We start from the raw sequence: 15,049 nt of genomic DNA, 5'->3' as shown, positions 1-15,049 counted from the left end.
GTACATAATCTCCACCTCGGGCCTGTCTATGGACCCTGCCAAGGTATCCGCTGTTCTGGAGTGGCCTCAGCCGGTGGGGTTAAAGTCGTTGCAACGTTTTCTGGGTTTTGCAAACTATTATAGGAGGTTCATAAAGGGGTACTCCACCGTTATTGCTCTGGAAAGGGCATTCCAGAGTCAAAAGGGTCAGGCTGACAAAAGACGCTCATTGGAGTGGAAGTTCCAGCCAGGAGACTTGGTCTGGGTGTCCACACGTCACTTAACCCTGAGACAGCCCTCAGATAAACTGGGCCCCAGGTTTGTGGGTCCATTTTCAGTGGCCAAGAAGATCAACAACGTTACGTATTCCGTTGATCTTCCCGCCAGCATGCGTGGGGTAAAGTCCTTCCACGTATCCCTGCTTAAACCAGCAGTCCATGTGGGTCCCACTCCTCCTCCTCCTGTGGTGGTGGACGACCAACCTGAGTACGAGGTAGAAAAGATATTGGATTCACGCATGGTACAGAATTCGGTACAGTACCTCGTACATTGGAAAGGGTACGGCATTGAGGAGAGACAGTGGGTACCGGGTTCACGCATGCATGCAGACGAGTTAAGGAGGGAGTTTCATGCCTTACATCCCGAGAAACCTGGTAGGAGTTGTCCGGAGTCCACTCCTCGGGGGGGGGGGGGGTACTGTAAGGAAACGCGGAAATGCCGCCGTCTCTCAAGGTGAGGCGGCTGTTTCCGCGTCCAGCATGGCGTCACAACGCGGAAAAAACGCTGCATGCCGCATAGGCAGTGCGGCGGAATCCGCATTGGGAACGGCGGAATCCGCATCAGAGGCGGCCCCCGCACTAGATACATTGCATGACAGTACTGGTGTGGCTGGGACTGATAGTCCACCAAGATTCAGACTTACACGCGCGCGAGCAGAGAGGCAGAGTTTAAATAGCAGTTAGAAGGGTGTCGGCTGACCAGCTGGGTCAGCTGACAAATTCCACTGCTCTCATTGGACCAGCAATTAGGGAGGTCCTGGAAAGGTCCTAGAGTATATATACTGCTGGCTGTTCACTTGCTCTTTGTCTGGCGTGCGATCACATATGTGGGAGCACCCAGATCCGTAGTCAGATCCTTAAGTGTGCCGGGACCAGCTGGAGCTGTAATCCTACACTTAGCTAGATTATTGATAGCTAAAGTACTAGTTTGATTGTGATTATCTGTTATGACTTTTGCCTGCCTCGACTATCCTCCTGAACTCTGACCTTGTACCTCGATATTTCTGATACTCTGTTGCCGAACCTCGGCTCGTTCCTAGACTCTGTTTCTGCCTCCTGATTTTGTACCCCGATATATCTGATACCCCGTTGCCGAACCCTGCCTGTACTTTGACTCCGCCTTTGCCTACTGTATTTGTACTTTATCTGTCCGTCTGTGTACGACCTGGCTTGTCCGACCTCGAGAACCGACCTCACGATTGGAGGCGGTTCCCAGTCCTGTTAGTGACACTTCTTCCTGAGTGTCACTCTCGGACTTTCCTTCCTACTGTCAGTCTGACTCCTCCCGTCTTGGAGAGCTCAGGTCTGCGGAAGGAATCCGTGCAGTTCTCCTTGCTGCACTGAGGCCTAGGCCTCCTAGTGTTACTGTTACACCAAAACACTACTCTCTACTCAGGCGAACAGAGGTTAGTTTGTATATCGGATTATCGGTGAGACTGCAGATCACTTATAATCTGGTATATATCTGTATTTCCGGTGATACTGCAGATCACCGGTAATCAGATACTCTCTGCGCCCACCGATCGTTACACTGGTAATTATTGATTGATTCTGCACTAAATACAAGTGCAACCAGAAAATTGTGCTCAGAACAAACGATTGGCCAGGACAGACATTGTTCACGTTTACCTTGTTTAGCTGCTTCAAGCGAAAGATCGATGACCAGGATGTTGATTGGAATGCTCAATTCTGCAAAAGGTTGCCAATGGATTGGCTTGTGTGTACAAGCCATAAGAAGATGGGTGAGTGACTTTAATCATGCAGAAGCTGAGTGTATCAGAGGCTGCTCCTTTACAGACAACATGCTCCCCCTGGAAAGAGCCTCCCTGCTACTTATCTAATAACAGATATTTGATCTTTATTGGAGATGCTCTGGAGAAGCCCAAGGGGAAATCTGGAGACAAAAGAAGCCCAGTAGAGCAGATATCATGTGTTGGTATCCTGTAGACCAGGTTGGTAAAAACAGTCACTGAGCGGAGTGTATGCTGTTTGACACTGATTGTTGCACTGTACAATAATTAGCCCACTGTACCATGTCCTCCAAACGGGCGCATGCAGTGTTGGGTCTGAGGAGGTTTTTTGAGGCAAGAGTATGCCAGCAATCTATCGGTTGGATCAACAAAATGGGCTTTAAAGTGTGTCACTCCTTTTGTTGGGAAAAGTGTAATATTAATCAAGGCCATTACATTAAATTTTGCATTCCTTTACCCTTACACATTATAGTTCCTGTTGACAAAAGGCTCACTGCAGTAAATCTAAAGGTGCCTATTAACAGCACAATATATTCCTTTCATTCAGAATTGTATGATCATATTGTACAGAAATCCACACAGTATGTGGAGAAAATCAACGTGAAACCTTTCTTTAGTCGATCAGAATACAGAATTTTGTTGAATGGAATGTTGGAAATTACGATCGTATCTGAAGAGAGAAAGTGCCCTCATTAGCCTGTTTATGGGAACAATAAACAATTACCTTCTGATAACTTATGATCTGGCAAATCTGATTGAATGATTGAATCTGAGGACAATTTTGCATCATTAATGGGCACCTTATGGATGGTGCCTCAGGGTGCTGGTGTTTTGGTTCAGCGAAGGCAGTTGCGATGCAGAAAGCAAAGAATTGTTGAAACTGTACACGGAGCACTTTTACTATGGAAGTATAATTTAAAGAGGAACTTTAATCAAGGATTGAACTTCCTTCCAATCAGTAGCTATTACCCCTTTCCCACGAGAAATCTTTACCTTTTCTCAAGTAGATCATCAAGGGGGGGGGGGGGGGGGGGGCTGTGTTGCTGATATATTGGTGAGACACATTTCATAGGGCCATATGCAATTCACTTTTTCTCCTAGGAGAGAAATTTTCAACATCTTTTTAAAATAGATTTTCAGCATTTTGTAATAGAAAAAGTACCAAAAATGAGGTGAAAAAGTACTATGAAAATTATTTTGAGTATTGTTTTTCTTGCTAGTGGCTTAAAGGGCATTTTATTGACAAGTTTAAAAATATCACGTTGGAGAAAACTCAGGTGAAAAGATGAATTGCATATGGCCCATAGTGTGATGTCATGACCATGGTCCTGAAAGTTTGCTCTCTGTGAAGCTTGATGCATTGTGGGAAATAAGTTTTTTTTCCATCTGCCAAGCAAGCAGCAGCTTCCTCTGTGCATATAACTCTCAGTAATGAATATTCTGTACAGATCACCTGGCGACTAAAGATGTCACCACAACTAAATAATCCATAAATGAATATTGTAAACAATAAGCAATTGTATTCATTATGTAGTTATACTACAGTTCCTCTTTAAATTTGTATAGCAACTGTAAGAAAAATCATAGCTGAAAGGAATGAAAGGGTAATTTTAATAAATCTCAATTATGCAATGTCTTGAGCTAAATTATATATACAGTATGTTATTAATTTTTTAACAGGACAGGAGTTTTCCTTTAACCGTCATTAATTTTTTTTTTTTCATTATTTGGCTGTGGATGTTCCTGTGTCTTTGGCTGGTAGATTCTCTGTTGCATTAGCATCCAGCAGAGAAAGCTATCTATGCTGCATTCACAGCAGTTTGGACAATATTTGGGACAGTAACCTCAGGCAGGTATAAGACTATCAGTAGTTTCATATATTCTGATCTATTTTAGGATCTACTTTTACATGTTACAGCAGTATTAACGTGCATGCCCTTTGGAATATGTGAGAGCCGAATGGTCAAAAGCGAAGGTGATTTGGGTCCTGTTTGATGTGTGGCTGATTGATATGTTGTAATAAAACAAGTGATCATATTTGCCAGGATGGAGCTTCAAGGCATTCCCATCAGCTCCAGGATTTGCTTGTGACATTTTAATCGCAATATTAAAGTGAAGCCCTTGCAATCCCTTGTGGGGCTGATAATAACTGAGGCACACAGTGTATTTGTGGTAGAATTGTGTCAGGACCTTAAGCGAGAGATACTTTTCTATAAAAAGGCCTGCCAAATAAATAATTCATCAGGAAAAGCAGAAAACATGCCAGTCACAGTGGTAAACCTTTGTGTTAGGGCTCTTTCACATTCATGGTAGCAAATGTCTCCCTTGTTGCCAAAAAGTATGTGCTGTTTGTGGCGGTATAAGCAAACAATGCAGCCAGAAAAGTATTTTTTTCTGTGTTTTTCATAATTTAATAAAGGTTTTAGAAAGAAATATAGCTTGTTCCTACAATGATTACTCACCCTGTGCAGATTACTTGCCCAGAAGCCAGCAAGCATTATCTGACCAATAATTTTTTTTTTAATGTATTGTAATCTTAAATACAACTGTGTTATGCTGTGGTTTACATGTTAGGATAGTACCTCACACAGGCTATTCCAACCTTAAAGGGATACTGTAGGGGGGTCGGGGGAAAATGAGTTGAACTTACCCGGGGCTTCTAATGGTCCCCCGCAGACATCCTGTGTTGGCGCAGCCACTCACCGATGCTCCGGCCCCGCCTCCAGTTCACTTCTGGAATTTCTGACTTTAAAGTCAGAAAACCACTGTGCCTGCGTTGCCATGTCCTCACTCCCGCTGATGTCACCAGGAGTGTACTGCGCAGACACAGACCATACTGGGCCTGCGTTGTGCGCTCTTGGTGACATCAGCGGGATCGAGGACACGGCAACGCAGGCGCAGTGGTTTTCAGACTTTAACCTGCTGGGCGGTCTGGACGAGCTCAGCTCGTCCAGTACCGCCGGAGCCTGCCGCTCAGGCCCTGCTGGGCCGATTTGGCTCAAATAAAAAGCAGCACACGCAGCCGGCACTTTGCCAGCCGCGTGTGCTGCCTGATCGCCGCCGCTCTGCGGCGATCCGCCGCGAGCAGCGGCGAAAGAGGGTCCCCCCAGCCGCCTGAGCCCAGCGTAGCCGGAACAAAAAGTTCCGGCCAGCGCTAAGGGCTGGATCGGAGGCGGCTGACGTCAGGACGTCGGCTGACGTCGATGACGTCACTCCGCTCGTCGCTATGGCGACGATGTAAGCAAAACAAGGAAGGCCGCTCATTGCGGCCTTCCTTGTTTATTCTGGGCGCCGGAGGCGATCGGAAGATCGCCTCCGGAGCGCCCTCTAGTGGGCTTTCATGCAGCCAACTTTCAGTTGGCTGCATGAAATAGTTTTTTTTTTATTAAAAAAAACCCCTCCCGCAGCCTGCCTGGCGATCTTAATAGAACGCCAGGCAGGTTAAAGTCTGAAATTCCAGAAGTGAACCGGAGGCGGGGCCGGAGCATCGGTGAGTGGCTGCGCGGGCACAGGATGTCTGCGGGGGACCGTTAGAAGCCCCGGGTAAGTTCAACTCATTTTCCCCTGACCCCCCTACAGTATCCCTTTAAACAACGTGTAACCTAGACAGGACAATCCCACACGACTTGTAACATTGGTGCAATTGCAAGGAGGGGAGGGTGTGGCATACAAACTCATTCTCTTGGCATAAGACCTCAATCCCTTGCAAAGCGCCCTTATCTTAACATCAAGGATAAGGAGCTCTTCCCTATCTTCAGTGCCCAGCAAAAGGTGAGGTAATGTCACTGGGGAAATTCTATTGGTATTTGGTTAACCCCTTTTCAAGGGAGTAGCCAAAGAGCTACTGGGCAAAAGAAGACATTTATTATCTCTAACTAATTGTCCACAGAGGGTCAAGAAGTTAAAAAAAGGGAAAAAATACTACAAAAACACTTTAATGGAAACTAACAAACCAGATTTTTTAAAAGCCTTTATTAAAATCCAGCATCCTTATCTGTGTTTGTGTATTTTCTGGCAAGATGTTTTTCAACGGATCTTTTCTTCTGTATGTCTTGTCTGTTGTCTTTTTCTTCATTATAAAATGCTATCCTGGCACGCACTTCCATCGCTTCTCCAGCGCATACTGACTTGTAGACCTATAGCTGTATTTGAATTTTCTGCTGGGGGTTCCCACTGATCCTTTCATCTACTCCAGTAGGAATCCTTGGCAGCCAATTCAAATTAGCCCCAGTGGGGGAAAAAATAAACTTCGGTTGAATTGTTTTGGAATAAAAAATAGTTGGAAAATACACATGTAGTTTGAAACTGGACTTTATTTAACCACTTTAGGACCAGAGCAATTTTCTACGCTCATTCATTTCTCATTAACTTGCATAGACAAGTATCTACGCCCCTAAGGGCCTTTTTCCACTAGCCTGCGATTTGCTTCTGATCGCAAATCGCAAGGTACATTAAACTAATGGAAACTGCAGCAGCAATTTCCATTAGTACGATCCGATTGCGATGCGATTTTGGTCAAAGCACAATCGTCGTCCTGCCGCGTTTTGTATGCGATTGAGCTGGACTATAATGAGTATAGTAGCTCAATCGCATGGTGGAAATTGAAACGCGATTGCAATCGCGATCGCATTTCATAGTGGAAAAGAGCCCTAAAGCATTAAATTTTAATGAACATTAAAACAGGCTCTTAAAATTAGTTTCTTACATGTTAACCATTTGAGACCACGTTTACCTATTTACCTTGTTAGATGGGCTTGGTTGCCCATTAGTAAGTAGTGGACTAGATAGCACCATAAGCCCCAGTATTGAATTACTTACTCCCTCCTCCTCCTAGATATTGGATGTTGAAAACTGCTTGCCCTGTATAGTGGGACTTTATAGTGAGATTTTAATCTCCAACCTTGGCAATGTGCCCAACTGCATTTTTCATTAGTTTAGTTAATAAAGCAGGGAATGGCAGGGAGAACTGTGTTCTTCTTTATTATATTAAAATGTTTTAAAAAGTACATTTTAATATAATGTTTATGTGAGCTAGTAGGAATGTGTTATAATCACTTCCCTGCCCAAAAAACATTGGCTGTGATTTTCTGTTGATAAGAGCAGCCATTGCTTAGAGAATGGCTCTTTGTACGGATGGCTGTGGATCATTGTGTGAAATCCCAGTGTGATATCACAGTTCCACATGTGGTACTTTTTCCTTACTGAATATGCAGTCCTAGCCTAGTGCAGAACTAATGGATATAGTATATCATGGCAGATTGCATGGATATTTCTAGCTGTTGCTTTTCTGGGAATAATATAGATTTTTACAAAATCAGCTCTTATTAATTCTTATTATTGCTGAAGGCATTGGCCATTAGCTTTGTTTCATATTGCAAGTTGTTGACTTTGCCTGATTCCAGTATACGTGTTCCAGTATGGAAGAGTTGAGATAAAAGCAATCTTCTCATTTCAGGGTTGTCAGCCTGGTTTGTAAGGTGTGTATGCAAGGGTACTATTAGTGTCACCTCTCAGGACCAAGGTCCATCCTGTGGACGACACTGCAGGGAACAAGGGATGTACAAAAACGTCACCGGGTTTACCCAAGTGGTGTGTACAGGAGGAAGTACGATGGCATGATGCATGATGAAGTTGGGGGTCGGCAGAGGGGATCAGGGGAACAATGCCCTCATGCCAGAACTTTAAGCAACTAGACTCCTGACTGAGGTTAAGGTTCCATCTAGTGTTTGTATGAAGCTTAAATCTTGAAGGACATAAAGCCCAAAAAATCTGGACACCTACTTTTTTTTTTTTTTAGCAACAGTGGGTGGAGTCAGCAACACACTCCACCGTGTGGGAAATGGAGCTACATTGTAAATGTGCTCAGAGTTTTTTTTTTATTTAGCACTGCCTCTGCATGCAGCCTTTAATTGGTTAATCATCAGGTTAATTGGCTTTCTTCAGAATATCCCTAGGCCATGGATTTTGAACTCCAGTTCTCAAGGGCTGAGGTCCTTACTCATTTTTGGCACAGCTCATATGCCAACAGTGCTGCATTTTTGGCATAGCATGTGCCAACAGTGCCTTATGGTAAATCCGGCCCTAGTAATGGGTGTGTCTGTTTCCTAATAATACTGTGTGTGTAGGAAGAGTTGTAAGCTTTTTCATCCACTGACTATATTTAATGAAGTACTTCAGAAAATACCAAATCCAGGGTTTTTTGAATTTGATGCAGTATTAGACATGCATATTGAAATCATAATTAAACTACAGAATGACTGGTGTGATATATGTCATAGCAGTTTTAATGAAGAGGAAATGTGAGCTCATTGGCCAGCATAGCCAAAAGTGACTCAGCGTAACAGTCTCATGGTTCCTCTCTTGATTTCTCCTGGGAGCTGAACGAGACAGACGTCTACTGTGACCCCTGGTTGAAACCAGGACATTCTGAATTTATTGGGAAAAAAAAGTTCTTGCTGCAGGCGTGTAGGTGCGCAAACCTTAATGTATAAACCTTAAGTAATCACTGCTATGCTATGATATTACCCAGAAGAGGTTTGCAGGATTTTACTGCTTGCCTAAAATCAGGCAATTGTTAATACATATAGGCCAGGTTTGCAGAATTTAGTTCTTTAATGCTCTCCTTTGTTCTCCAGCTCAAGAAAGCCTACGTAAATCAAGCCCATTGTGTTCTTTGCAAGAAAGGTAATCACGTTCTCGTTGTACTCCTGGTTTGTAAGAATTTTCCCTTTCATACAAAAAGATAAAAAAAAGAAAGAAAAACAATTCCCTCCAGGATGACAATGTACATTTCAAGGTTTCTAGCAATCTTTATTGCAAGCCCTCACCTTGTCTATTGTAGACAAGAGGCAGATTTGAGGCAGATGCTTTGAGTGGTCTGCTGTGTGGAGGAATGTGCACATGACCAGCCCAGGATCATGAAACAGAGCAAATGTCATGCTGTCTGGATGTGCAGCTTCTCTCCCAATAGGAATGAAACAGCCACTTCACAATAACAAAACATATTGCTCTATGCATCAGATTACTCATTCAAGAACATGTGAATTTGCGGGCAATCTGTACACCAAAGAGAGCTCTGTCATCATGGTTGCAAACAAATGAAATATGAACGTCCTGGTGGTTTTCAGTAGATTAAAGCAAGCTGCAAATTGAAAAAGAAAGATATTTTCATTAACACTAACTAAAGTGCACCCAAAAGGTATTCTGAAGTCATAGGGCCTTTACACTCTAAAAATCGCAATAAGCAAACGCAGTGCGATGCGATTGTGTTTATTAATCAAAATTCTACTTGTGATTTTTGCGATGCAATTGCAATTTTGCTGAGGCTATCTTTTCCTGGTTTCCTGATTGTTTACCTATAAAACGCAATGGAAATCACATGCATTGCGTTTTTCTTGTGCTTAAAAACACAAGCGCTTAAAAAGTGGAGCAGCCACTGCATCGCATCGCTGTGTACACGTACTGTGTTGCCCCATATGGAAAACGCCACATCCCCTTGCAGGAGCGGTGATAGCAGTGCGTCATGGTGCGGCAGGTCCCGGCGTGGTACCGTCCAACTGACGCATATACCCCAAAAGTAAGGCATACTTTCAATGGAAAGTATGCCTCACTGATTGAGCTGATTTGGTCGCACCACAGCTGTAACGCAGGGTGCGACTTTACAGGCGCGGTGCGATTCTGAATGACGCACCAAGTGTAAAAGCAGCCTTATAAATTAATGTTGAACGTAAGACATGTTGATGTTTTTGTAACTTGTCTAATTATCTAACTGTTTATTTGCCAGTAAAATAATTTGCGTTGTTATATGTGAGAAGGAACTGGTTACTCTGCTGTACTGAATGATGGTCATGCATGAAGTTTTCTTTGAAGCCTAATGTAATTCCTTCCCACATACACCATGGAACAGTATGGTTCTCAGTCCTTCAGCAGTGTTATAGAGTGTAAGTGCTTAGAGAGGAGGATGGGAAAGGGTGGTGGACAGGACAGTGTATTCTACGTAGATCCACATGAATGAAGGTATTGCAAAATGATTGCAGTAAGCTGCTTCTTGTAAGAGATTGATGGTTTGGCTTTTAGCAGTCTATCATCAGCCCTACTCGCTTGACCTTTCTGAGTTCCGGGAGCAGAAGGAATTATATTGGTCTCTGTCAATCCATTGTTCCTAGCACACTTATACAGGGATATCATAGCTGACACTTCGTGGATCCGCAACTTTGCAGGGCTCAGTGATCCAATATTATTTCCTGAGAAACTCATTGATTCAAGGGAGACAGCAACTGGAGCATTGGCCATAACATTTATTAATAGCAGCCGTGTGTTGAGGGGGAAATGGTTGGTGCTTGTAGTTTGACAGTTGATGTACAAAGATATTAATAATACACATTCCTTTTCTTTATATATGTTTATATTAGATATTGAAAGAAAAACTTTGGGTGCATTTCATTGAACATTTTCTACATTTTGAGGTTGTCCTGTGAGGTAATAATTATGCTCTATTTGAGATATATATATATATATATATATATACTGAAATGTTATTGAACACCACAATTACAATTTGTGGATACATACACAGTACCCGAAAACAGAGACTGTACATAAAGAGTACTTGCAGTCATACGGTAGAAAAAGGCACTCCACAGGCTTCAAACTTTCGTTTGTGGTTTATTTGAGCATGGACACATACATGTTACGGGTCACCCGACCCTTCCTCAAGTGTGGACCTGCAGGAAAAGAGCACCGGCAAGTGCTGCCTAATCCAGGTAGCCACGACTGAATTTCCAAGGTGAATATTGAATTACTTGCAGTCATACCCTGGTGAGACAGTAGTAGTGTAATCTTTATAAACACACAAATACATAAATAATTGAATCACAGTGTTACACGAATTGGGTGGGTGGGAAATAGTAAAGTCACAAAATAGAGAAACAGTTGGTACTACGTAAAGCTGGATCTAGTGCCAAGATTTCGCCTGATCACTGTTGGACGCAGGTGCTCCTTTTGTTATGAATGAAGTATCGAAGCCAACTACGCTAAATCTACATTGGCGCTAAATCTACATTGGCACTAACCTCAACAGGCCCTCCCACAATACTAAAATATTAAGTGCCAGGATTACTGAGCCGTCTGTGCAGTCCTGACTCTGTACATTTTAGGGCTTGGTGGTTTCACCACTGGATCATGTGGACCCTGGCTTGGGGGATTTTAGTGCTGGACTATTTTGGGGTTTTCATTAGTTTTATTTTTGAAGATTGGGGAAAGCTGTATCTATTTTCTTGGGGGTGAAGGGAGGATGCTACTACATGGAAGGAGAGTTATGTTGGGTGGATTTAGCAAGGTGATGGGGTGAGGGGAGGAGAATACTTAATATTATAAGTGAGTTAGAGCTAGTTTATAGCATATTTACATTAGGTTAGGGCACTGTTAGGCAAACTTGGCTCTCAAGCTGTTAAGGAACTACAAGCCCACAATGCATTGCAGGAGTCTAATAGCCACAGTCATGATTCATAAAGGCAAATGCATTGTGGGACTGTTGTAGTTCCTTAACAGCTGGAGAGCCAAGTTTGCCTATCACTGGGTTAGGGACACATTCTTGGGGGGCTGGGTGTTGGGGCAAAACTAAGTTCTTGGTTTTGCTGACATCCACAGTGCAATGTGCTGCACTTACTGTCCTGGCACTAAATCATACAGTACAGACCTGTCAGTACATACACCTGTCACTATTCATACACACCTCACCAGTTATGTAAGAATTGTAGTTAGGATACAGTGACTGGAATCAAATGAAACATCCTTTAGCTGTGTGCCCGGACTGTTATGCACAGCAGTGTAGCTGTGTACAAAGAGTAGCTGTGAAATAGAAACCTGCTTGTGTACAGAACATACATACTGTATGTGGTCCTCGGAGATATACAGATTCATGTATAAATGTATTGAGTAACTGACACAGACACAGGCACATGTATGGTGTCTTACAATGCATCTCATATCAGTTTTGAAAAATATATTATGCCCTAGATCTCTTCATATGAAAATTTTGAACAGAAACAAAAAGTAAAAGTAATGCCTGGGATTCTAAATTAGGAACAAGTGTCTAAATGACAAATATGAAAGAAAACTCATTGTACCAATGAGAAATTATTTGAAAACAATAACGAAAGTTGCATGCAGGTCGGATTTGAGAAGTCTGAGCAAAAAGCCATATATACATATCTGATTTTGACTGTATATCTTGTATATATAATAACATCTCTGCTGTAAGAATAAAGCCTGATGTGTTGTTTTGTCACTAGTAGGGATGGTCAATAAGATGCAAATAATTCTGCACTGATGCAGGTTTATGCAAATTGTGAATGCAAATTATGCACTACCTTTGCTCTTAAAGGGACTCAGAGCTCAAATTAAATAATAAAATAGTACTCACCTGAGGCTTTCTGTAGCCCAGTGTAGGTCGGGACGTCCCACGGCGGCCTCCTGGCTCTTCTTCCAATGCCTGTCCATATATGGTTGGCCGGCGGCTCCCCTGCGACACTGGGCCGAGTGTTGGGCTCAATCTTCCGTATATGTCATTTGCTGATGTCACACGCTGGCTACCTCGCATCATCACGACGGCCGGCGTGACAATACAACGCATGCGCGGTTTAATCGCGCATGCGCCGTACTGTCACGCCGGCCGCCGTGATGACGTGAGGCGGCCGGCGTGTGACGTCAGCAAATGACATATATGTAAGAAGGAGCCCGACACTCGGCCCAGTGTCGCGGGGGAGCCTCCGGCTAGCCATATATGGACAGGCATCGAGAGAAGAGCCAGGAGGCCGCCATGGGACGTCCTGACCTACACTGGGCTACAGAAAGCCCCAGGTGAGTACTATTTTATTATGTAATTTGAGCTTGGAGTCCCTTTAAAGGATACCCGAACTGAAATGTGACATAATGAGATAGACATGTGTATGTACAGTGCCTAGCACACAAATAACTATGCTGTGTTCCTTTTTTTCTTTCTCTGTCTGAAAGAGTTAAATATAAGGTATGGAAGTGGCTGACTCAGTCCTGACTCAGACAGGAAGTGACTACAGTGTGGCCCTCACTGATAAGAAATTCCCCTTTTTTACCTCTTTCTTGCTCTCAGAAGCCATTTTCTGCTAGGAAAGTGTTTTATAGTTGGAATTTCTTATCAGTGAGGGTCACACTGTAGTCACTTCCTGTCTGAGTCAGGACTGAGTCAGCCACTTCCATACCTTATATTTAACTCTTTCAGGCAGAGAAAGAAAAAAAGGAACACACCATAGTTATTTGTGTGCTAGGCACTGTACATACACATGTCTATCTCATTATGTCACATTTCAGTTCAGGTATCCTTTAAAATCAAAATAATTTGATATGTTGTTAAATTTGGGGTAAGCGATTACAAACTAAGTTACACAGTACTGTAGTACTATACTCCACATATGCACTTCCTGCAAAGCTGTTATGAATCCACTGAGAATGTTGTGCACATTGATTACAGAGGTGTTGTCTATCATCCATAAAACTGGTTTAGATCATGTGTGAAGAATGTGTAATACAGGAAGAATTGCCTCATTCTCCTGCAGAGTACCTCCACATAACTCTTAGATGTACCTACAATAAGATTGCCTGGATGTTCTTTGTTCCTGTCTGCACCTTCTACAAGTAATCTTAACGAGGACTAGTTTTCATTTATATTTAACAGCTACTCTACAGCTATAGCCTAAATTTAGTGTTAAAATGCATCTCTGGTGTACATAAAAAACAAAGGTACCTTAATGCCTAAAAATTAGAATGTCCCAACACAATTTCTGTTTAATAAGATTACTGGAACCTTGTATCAGCTGGGTTCCAGTGCATAGATCTGCCCCCTTGCAGAAAATGGCCCTGGCCTTCTCTGTATCAGAAATAGAAAAGGCAGAGACCTTTTTTTGCAAGGTAGCAGGGATACATGCTATGACACAGCTGATACTGGGCTCCAGTGAACCTTATTATACAGACAACATGCTGGGGCATTCATGTTGACAATGACAGGCTTGGGATGGGGTGGAGTTCACTGGTGTCTAATGCCCCCCTCCCCTATACAGTTCCTTGGTGTCTAGTGACCCCTCCCCTCCCCTATACAGTTCCCTAATGTCTTGTAACCCTCCTCCCTCCCCTTTACAGTTCCCTGGTGTCTGATGCCTCTTCTCTCCCCTATACAGTTCCCTGGTGTTTAGTGATCCTCCCTCCCCTATACAGTTCCCTGGTACTTAGTGGTCCTTCCCTGTTGTCAGTTCCCTGGTGTCTAATGGCCCGCCCTACCCTATACAGTTCCCTGATGCCCAGTGACCAACTCTCTCCCCTATACAGTTCCCTGGTACCTAGTGCTCCCCCCTATACAGTATTCTAGTGTCTAATGACCCCCCCCCCCCCATCCAGTTCCCTGTTGTCGAGTGCTTTTCCCCTACATTCCCCATATTGCTTCACTTGTGATCTAGGACTTCACCTCCAACATAGATGTACTGGTGGTCGAGAATGGGTTAAACATAATACACAAATTAAAATGGGGAGGGGAGGGATATGAGGGTTGATGGTGGTTGATGGGGGAGGGTGGGAGGTGTTTTCCATTTGACAATGTGTGGCCATAAGTATGGGACATTGCAATTACTTTCAGTTACGAATAATGTTTTCATCTGTCTCGGTTCTATTGTCATGTAACCAGTGTGAGAAAATCAAGGTGTTGTTCTATATATGAAAAACTAATAAAAACTTAAAAAAAACAAAAACAAAACACAGTGCACAGTGAAGAAACCACTTGCGGGCCAAATTTGTTGGCTCTGAGTGCTGGATTTGGCACATATGCTGTAGAGCTAACACTTGCACATAAGAAGATACAATATTAACCATCCACTCTGTTAAATAACAATTTGCTTAAATAACTGTTCTCCCCTATAGGGAGGCAGATATCTTCTTAAATAAGTACAGGTCACCTAACTATTTCAGGACTATCACCCACGCATAAAGTATCAAAGTTAGCTTAAAGTGTATTTAAAG

General features: G+C 43.1%; 1 protein-coding gene across 5 annotated transcripts in view; it reads left to right on the top strand.

Annotated features, from left to right (window-relative positions):
• Positions 1 to 15,049, top strand: part of NEXMIF (neurite extension and migration factor) — a 596,318-nt gene that overhangs the window by 253,035 nt on the left and 328,234 nt on the right. The window contains exon 1 of one of the 5 annotated variants that reach the window (XM_068247584.1): positions 8,677 to 8,692. The exons of the other annotated variants lie outside the window; for them this stretch is intronic. The gene's annotated coding sequence lies outside the window, so the exon portion shown is untranslated. Of the gene's footprint in view, positions 1 to 8,676; positions 8,693 to 15,049 lie in introns of those variants that run through there. 5 annotated transcript variants of the gene reach the window in all.

The sequence above is a fragment of the Hyperolius riggenbachi genome, chromosome 8 (assembly GCF_040937935.1).
Source record: "Hyperolius riggenbachi isolate aHypRig1 chromosome 8, aHypRig1.pri, whole genome shotgun sequence".
NCBI lineage: Eukaryota > Metazoa > Chordata > Amphibia > Anura > Hyperoliidae > Hyperolius > Hyperolius riggenbachi.
This window is presented reverse-complemented; position numbering and strand designations above follow the sequence as displayed.